Source organism: Cherax quadricarinatus, chromosome 37 (genome assembly GCF_038502225.1).
Source record: "Cherax quadricarinatus isolate ZL_2023a chromosome 37, ASM3850222v1, whole genome shotgun sequence".
Taxonomy (NCBI): Eukaryota; Metazoa; Arthropoda; class Malacostraca; order Decapoda; family Parastacidae; genus Cherax; species Cherax quadricarinatus.
The window spans coordinates 13139360-13147968 of record NC_091328.1 but is presented as its reverse complement, the minus strand read 5'-3'; the positions used below and the strand labels follow the sequence as shown (position 1 = coordinate 13147968).

Genomic DNA, 8609 nt, shown 5'->3' with positions numbered 1-8609 from the left:
ACTGTGGCTCGGCCTCTCTCTCTTCACTCTCGCATATTCATTTCTGGATAATCTGCTCACCTTTTTGTTTCCGTTTCCATCTGTCATTTGCTTCCTATAGTTTTTCCATGCTCTTATGTTTCTCATTTTTGCCTCTGCATCTTTGGTTGAACCAAGGACTCTCTCTGTCTTTTCTGTTTCCTGTTCGTCATCAAAGTATGAAGTTCTCCTCTGCCTCCCGGCATTTCCCAACTTCTTAATCATCTCACTCACTGACTTTTTAGTTTCTTTTCCCACTATACTGCATTAAAAAACAATTTCTCATTCCTAAAAAGTTGCACCCTTGTAAAGTTTGGCTTGTCACACCTTCTGCTTGCCAATCTTCCCTCTATATTTAGTACCATAAGGGACCTGAAGTCCCTTATATTTTATTTCTCCTGTGTTGGATATCCAGCCTTGCTGGCACATCATCCCCCTCTCCTGTAGTGTTCTTAACATGTTGGCATATAAAAGTTTAGCCTTCCACGTTTCTGGTCCCTTATGTAGGCCTCAGCTCTCTCAGTCTATTCTTTGTGGTTGAAATCATCCTTGATAAGTAACTTTACCTTAGTCTTGTGTGCAGTCCTAGCTGCTTCATGTATATCATCCATTCCCTTTGTTGTTGGCTTCATATTCTTGGGTTGCAGATTGCATATCACTGGAATTACTGATTAGGAGAGCCACTCCTCCGCCTCTTCTGTTTCCTCTGTCTTTCCTTATCACTTGATATCCAGCTGGAAAAAGTTATCTGATATCCCGTCAGTGAGCTTTGTGTCTGTGATGGCTACGATGTCTGGGTTTACCGCATATATTCGTTCTTTCAGCTCGTAACTCTTGTTGGATAACCTATGTGCGTGGGTGTACCACACTCTTAGCTTACTTTCCCCTTACTTTCTGCGCTGTCTTCTCCCTCTGCATGATGCTCACTCGACAGAAGTGTGGAAGGAAGAAGAAAGGGCTGGCATTGGTGTGCGCGTCACTTCTGAGCATTTGGCCAGTGGCAGGGTTGGGTAAAGGGAAGGGTGAGTACTCACCTAATTATGGTTGCAGGGGTCGACTCATAGCCCCGCCGCTTCATTGGTCGTTACTAAAAACATTGTCAGGAGTGGGATTCGAACCCACGCCCTCAGAGAGGACCAGAATGCCCATGACCCTTCTATCTGAAGGCAAGCTACCTTGAGTCTGGCGCCTTAGACCACTCGGCCATCCTGACGGTGTGTGTGTGTGTGTGTGTATGACTAAAATACGTATTTTTTGGGTGGGGGTGGGGGGCATTATTAAAATAAAATAAAGTTACTGGTGTCCTTTCTTGAGAAAAGCAAAAGACGATTTTGTGAAGAGACAAGTCAATCACCTTAGTTATATCGTGGGAGGTATGACCGGTCTCATATCCCGGTATATCGTACAATACAGGTAACACCCCCAGTCCCCTGTCCCAGCACAACCCACCATACAAGGGTGGATCAAGAGCCCTATACAAGGGTGGATCAAGAGCCCTATACAAGGGTGGATCAAGAGCCCTATACAAAGGTGGATCAAGAGCCCTATACAAGGGTGGATCAAGAGCCTTATACAAGGGTGGATCAAGAGCCCAATACAAGGGTGGATCAAGAGCCCAATACAAGGGCGGATCAAGAGCCCAATACAAGGGTGGATCAAGAGCCCAATACAAGGGTGGATCAAGAGCCCAATACATGGGTGGATCAAGAGCCCTATACCAGCATCAAGGCGCCACCTTAAACTAATACAAACATCTCCATAACCAAAGTATCGAAAAGTTATTTATTATAATTTATAATAAAAAGTTATTTATTATTATTATTATTATTATTATTGTTATTATTATTATTATTATTATTATTATTACTTTATAAATTTAAAAATGAAAGCAACTCTGTTTTTCTCACTAGCAGAAATATATTATTTTCAGTAATGAAAGGTCATATAAGTAGTGATAATGCCAACATGTTTTTAAATGATTACTTTTAAATGGTTACTTTTAAATGGTTACTTTTAAATGGCTACTTTTAAGTGGTTACTTTTAAGTGGTTACTTTTAAGTGGTTACTTTTAAGTGGTTACTTTTAAATGGTTACTTTTAAATGGCTACTTTTAAATGGTTACTTTTAAGTGGTTACTTTTAAGTGGTTACTTTTAAATGGTTACTTTTAAGTGGTTACTTTTAAATGGTTACTTTTAAGTGGTTACTTTTAAATGGTTACTTTTAAGTGGTTACTTTTAAATGGTTACTTTTAAGTGGTTACTTTTAAATGGTTACTTTTAAATGGTTACTTTTAAGTGGTTACTTTAAAGTGGTTACTTTTAAATGGTTACTTTTAAGTGGTTACTTTTAAATGGTTACTTTTAAGTGGTTACTTTTAAATGGTTACTTTTAAGTGGTTACTTTTAAATGGTTACTTTTAAATGGTTACTTTTAAGTGGTTACTTTAAAGTGGTTACTTTTAAATGGTTACTTTTAAGTGGTTACTTTTAAATGGTTACTTTTAAGTGGTTACTTTTAAATGGTTACTTTTAAGTGGTTGCTTTTAAGTGTTTACTTTTAAATGGTTTCTTTTAAGTGGTTACTTTAAAGTGGTTACTTTTAAATGGTTACTCTTTAAGTGGTTACATTTAAGTGGTTATTTTTAAGTGGTTACTTTTAAATGGTTACTTTTAAGTGGTTACTTAAATGGTTACTTTTAAATGGTTACTTTTATGTGGTTACTTTAAAGTGGTTACTCTTTAAGTGGTTACTTTTAAGTGGTTACTTTTAAGTGGTTACTTTAAAGTGGTTACTCTTTAAGTGGTTACTTTTAAGTGGTTACTTTAAAGTGGTTACTCTTTAAGTGGTTACTTTTAAGTGGTTATTTTAAAGTGGTTACTCTTTAAGTGGTTACTTTTACGTGGTTACTTTAAAGTGGTTACTCTTTAAGTGGTTACTTTTACGTGGTTACTTTAAAGTGGTTACTCTTTAAGTGGTTACTTTTACGTGGTTACTTTTAAGTGGTTACTTTAAAGTGGTTACTCTTTAATTGGTTACTTTTAAGTGGTTACTTTTAAGTGGTTACCTTTAGTGTTCGTTTGATAATAATTCGTGTCTATAATTTTATATTACAATTATATAATAAGATTAATTATCCTGAAGAATTGTTAGTCATTATTATCTCTCTCTCTCTCTCTCTCTCTCTCTCTCTCTCTCTCTCTCCTTCACCTCCCCTACCTTTTTTTTTTACACAGGGTTTGAGAAGGTTAGGTTAAGGATCCCTAGCTTTATTGACAAGTTATTTACAGGTTTCTTCCTCTTCATCTTTCCGTCTTCTCTTTCCTTCTCCAACCTTTCCTTTCACTCTCAACCTTCCCCCCTCCTTGCTTTCTTCTTTCTTTTTCTATGCTTGCTTCCTTCCTTGTTCCCCTTGCTTACTTCCTTTCTTGTTTCCCCTTGCTTCCTTCCTTGCTTCCCCTTGCTTCCTTCCTTGTTTCCCCTTGCTTGCTTGCTTCCTTGCTTCCCCTTGCTTGCTTCCTTGCTTCCCCTTGCTTACATGCTTCCTTGATTCCCTTTGCTTGCTTGCTTCCTTGCTTTCCCTTGCTTGCTTCCTTGCTTCCCCTTGCTTACATGCTTCCTTGCTTCCCTTTGCTTGCTTGCTTCCTTGCTTCCCCTTGCTTGCTTTCTTCCTCTTGCTTGCTTGCTTCCCCTTGCTTGCTTCTTTTCTTGCTTCCTCTTGCTTGCTTGCTTCCTTGCTTCCCCTTGTTTGCTTGCTTCCTTGCTTCCCCTTGCTTGCTTGCTTCCTTGCTTCCCCTTGCTTGCTTCCTTGCTTCCCCTTGCTTACATGCTTCCTTGCTTCCCTTTGCTTGCTTGCTTCCTTGCTTCCCCTTGCTTGCTTGCTTGCTTCCTTGTTTCCCCTTGCTTGCTATCTGCCTACCTGGTACCTCCCCTCGTCGTCAGTCATTACACCTAACTAGTAATTTGTGCCTGAAACAAGCGTGTTTTCCCCTTCTCTCTCTCTCTCTCTCTCTCTCTCTCTCTCTCTCTCTCTCTCTCTCTCTCTCTCTCTCTCTCTCTCTCTCTCTATCTTTACAAATCGTTTATCAAGGTTAGGGTAAGGATTCTTTTTTCTCTCTATTTCTCTTTCTTTTTTTCTCTCTCTAATTTTCTTTCCTTCCCCGTCCAATCCCTTTCTTTGTTTTCCCTCACTCCCGTCTTTCTACCCTCTATTTCCTTATCTCCTCCCGTCATTCCCAGTGCATCTTCCAGCTTCCACGTAAATTTTCCCCTACATTCCTCCTTTTTACTACATCATTCACCCACATTCCCTTTTTCTCCCGCAGCATTCTCCCTCCATTCCTCCCATTATACATCATTCTCTTCATTCCTTCCTTTCCCTGCCACGGTTTTTTCCCCTCCCCCAAGCAAACTCCGCCCCTCATTTTCCCCCCGGTCCACCTCACTCTTTCCCTAGCCGAGAGAGAATGTTCCCTGCCTCTCTCGACCTGCTATTGATGAATGCCAATGCAGCCGTGTAATCGCGACTCCTAAAAGTGTGAGGGGGAGGGGAGGGGGAGAGAGGGGAGGGAAAGAGAGGGGAGAGGGTAGGAGGATGTGTGGTGCAGCCGCACTCCTGCTCCGCATAGGAGCAATTGTTTGGGAATGAACTAATGTAGTGAAGGCTAGTTGACCAGGCAGTCAGGGCAGGCAGACAAGCAGACAGGCAGGCAGGGAAGGCAGGGAGCAAGGCAGCCAGCCAGCCAGTCAGCCAGGCAGGCAGGGCAGACAGGCAGGCAGGGAAGGCAGGCAGCAAGGCAGCCAGCCAGTCAGTCAGCCAGGCAGGTAGGCAGGCATGACAGGTAGGCAGGCAGGCAGGGTAGACAGGCAGGCAGGCAGGCAGGGTAGACAGGCAGGCAGGGCAGACTTGCAGGCAGGGCAGTCAGACAGGCAGGGCAGACAGGCAGGCAGGGCAGTCAGGCAGACAGGCAAGAAGGCAGACAGACAAGCGAGTTAGCACTTAAAACGGAAGCAGGAAAGCAGACTGACAGTCAATTAGGCGAGCTAACAGACAGACAGCCGTGCAAGCAGGTAAGCAGTCAGACAAGCAGACAGGGCATCAGGTAAGCTAATTGTCGGGTGACAGGCAATCAAGCAGCCAAGAAAACAGACAAGAAACCATTCAGGAGAGGAGGAAATCAAGCAAAAGCAGAGTAAAAAGCCATGTTCACATGAGAGAAAGAGAGAGAGAGAGAGAGACGGCGGAGCTATGTCGTAAAAATACGTAAAAAATACATTCCTGAACAATTATGATCCACTGATATGGGAGGGGCCAGAAGACGAAATCAAAAAGTAAACATTGAATATCAAGACTAAGGCCCGGGAGCTACATCACAACCCGCGCTACGGTACAATGGAGGACGCACACAAATGGCCCATAAAAATTCAGGATATATATTTTTTCACAGCTCGTAAATCCTTGCTGTGTGCCCTGGAAGTAATAAAATTTGTATTTATGGCATACATTACTTACAATATACACTCACATTTGTATACACACATATATACACTTATACACACATACACTCTCTTATGCACACACTTAACTATACATTTATACACATAGAGAAATACTAACACACACTTGTGTGAACACTTGCATACACATTATTATTATTATTATTATTATTATTATTAGTAGTAGTAGTAGTAGTAGTAGTAGTAGTAGGAGTAGTAGTAGTAGTAGTAGTAGTAGTAGTAGTAGTAGTAGTAGTAGTAGTAGTAGAAGTAGTAGTAGTAGTAGTAGTAGTAGTAGTAGTAGTAGTAGTAATAGTAGTAGTAGTAGTATGATACATAACCGCTTATACATATACATAACCTCTTATGAATACAATTATACATACACTTCTACGAGTGGAAGAAAGCCGCAGGTAGACAGACAGTGTAGAGAAAAGCGTATATTTCGATCTGTCTCCCCGTATCTCTACTGAAGATGGTCTCAGAGATCGAAATAGAGAGTCTTTCTGTACTGCGTTTCCGTCTCCTTGAGGATATCCTCATTGTACATACACTTATACGTCAATACACAGTCTTAAAATACACACTCAGACGTAAATTTGCACGTTAGTGCATCACAGTGTATTGAAGATCATCAGTGAAAGGACACCCATCCGTAGGCAGAAAGAGGACACCTATCCATAGGCAGAAAGAGGACACCCATCCATAGACAGAAAGAGAACAGCCATCCAGGGACAGAAAGAGGACACAGTTTTTCGTGTTGTTTAAAGATCACGAGAGACACTCGTGCAGATATCAACGTTGTCTGGTGGTCTTGAAGGGGTGACTGGGGTTCACTGCTTCGTATGCTTGCATGAAGACGAGCTTCTTCTGTGGTTAAATACCCACTTTTTATACAATTAGCTGACCTAATTTAACCTAACCTAACCTTACCAACCCTAGCCTTACCTAACCTAACCTAACTTAACCTAACCTAACCTAACCTAACCTAACCTAACCTAACCAAACCTAACCAAACCTAACCTTACCTAACCTAACTTAACCTAACCTAACCTAACCTAACCTAACCTAACCTAACCTAACCTTACCAACCTTAGCCTTACCAACCCTAGCCTTACCTAACCAAACCTAAATTAACCTAACCTAACCAAACCTAAGCAAACCTAACCTAACCTAACCTAACCTAACCTAACCTAAATTAACCTAACCTAACCTAACCTTACCTAACCTTACCTAACCTTACCTAACCTAACCTAAATTAACCTAACCTTACCTAACCTAACCTAACCTAACCTAACCTTACCAACCCTAGCCTTACCTAACCTAACCTAAATTAACCTAACCTAACCTAACCTTACCTAACCTAACCTAACCTAACCTAACCTAACCTTACCTAACCTTACCAACCCTAGCCTTACCTAACCTAACCTAAATTAACCTAACCTAACCAAACCTAACCTAACCTAACCTAACCTAACCTTACCTAACCTAACCTAACCTAACCTAACCTTACCTAACCTTACCTAACCTAACCTAACCTTACCTAACCTAACCTAAATTAACCTAACCTAACCAAACCTAACGTAACCTAACGTAACCTAACCTAACCTTACCTAGCCTTACTTAACCTTACCTAACCTAACCTTACTTAACCTGACCTAACTTAACCTAACCTAAACTTATTTATCCTAAACTTACCCAACCTAACGTAACGTAAAGTTACCTAACTTAACCCAACCTAACCTAATGTGACTTTACGAATACAGAAGAATGTTTGTAATTACAGGAAACTTAAAAATAATTGAACGTAATTGAATAAGGAGGTTGATTTATCGTATGTTATTGACTTTATATGTTTTAATAACTCTCTGTGGTTAATTAACCCCCCCCGAGGGTTTATTAACCCTGGAGAGTTTATTAAACCTGGAGGTTTTATTAAACCTGGAAGGATAATTAACCCTGGAGGGTTTATTAACCCTGGAAGGTTTATTAACCCTGGAAGGTTTATTAACCCTGGAAGGTTTATTAAACCTGGAGGGTTTATTAAACCTAGAAGGTTTATTAAACCTGGAAGGTTTATTAAACGTGGAAGGTTTATTAAGCCTGGAGGGTTTATTGAACCTGGAGGGTTTAATAAACCTGGAGGGTTTATTAACCCTGACTGTCTTCCATTATCAGTATTTTATACAAAACGCTAAACCCATGAGGATCGTACAGCACTTGGAGAAATGGCAGGTAATCAGGTTTGATCCCATGAGGGGGGGGGGGTTGGAAGGAGAAGGTACCTACACTTCCTTGGATCAAGAGCGCGTCACCAGCAGCATCTGGGTAGTCGTCTGAGTCGAGACTAATGGAGTGGGTTGTGTCTTTGTTCCTCTGACAGGGTAGAGCTCTTAGGAAAGAAAAGCTCTTGGTAAAGAAGAGCTCTTAGGAGAGTAGAGCTCTCAAAAGAGCAGAACTCCCAGGAAAGTAGGGCTTTTAGGAGAGTAGAGCTCTTAGAAGAATAGAATTCATAGAAAAGTAGAGCTCTTAGGAGAGTAGAGCTCTTAGGAGAGTAGAGCTCTTAGGAGAGTAGAGCTCCTGGAAGAGTTGAGCTCTTACAAGAGAAGAGCCTGTGGACTCTTAGGTGACTTTGTTAGTCTTGTGTGTAACTTCACGTTGTTCCTCTCCTCTCCTCTCTTCTCTTCTCTTCTCTTCTCTTCTCTTCTCTTCTTTTTCTTCTTCTCCTGCATCTTGAAAATCTCATTCAAATTATTATTACTGTTCTTTTTTTCCTTTTCCTTCTACTTTCCTCCCCTAACCCTGTTTTTCTTCTTCTGTCTTCTTGGTATTTTATCCTCTTTCTCCTCCTCTATCTCTTTTCCTTCCTTCGCCTCCTCCAGTTTTCATGCTGTTGGTCTTGGCGTGTCTGCCTGTCCGTCTGTCCTCGTGTCTGCCTGTCCGTCTGTCCTCGTGTCTGCCTGTCCGTCTGTTCTCGTGTCTGCCTGTCTGTCTGTCCTCGTGTCTGCCTGTCTGTCTGTCCTCGTGTCTGCCTGTCCGTCTGTCCTCGTGTCTGCCTGTCTGTCTGTCCTCGTGTCTGCCTGTCCGTCTGTCCT

General features: G+C 41.4%; 1 non-coding gene across 1 annotated transcript; it reads right to left on the bottom strand.

Moving 5' to 3' along the window:
- Positions 1-1115: 1115 nt before the first annotated feature.
- TRNAL-CAA (transfer RNA leucine (anticodon CAA)) lies at positions 1116-1231 on the bottom strand. The gene is made up of 2 exons: positions 1194-1231; positions 1116-1160 (listed from the first exon to the last, which is right to left on the bottom strand). It is a non-coding gene; the product is annotated as a tRNA-Leu (tRNA).
- Between the last annotated feature and the right edge of the window lie 7378 nt (positions 1232-8609).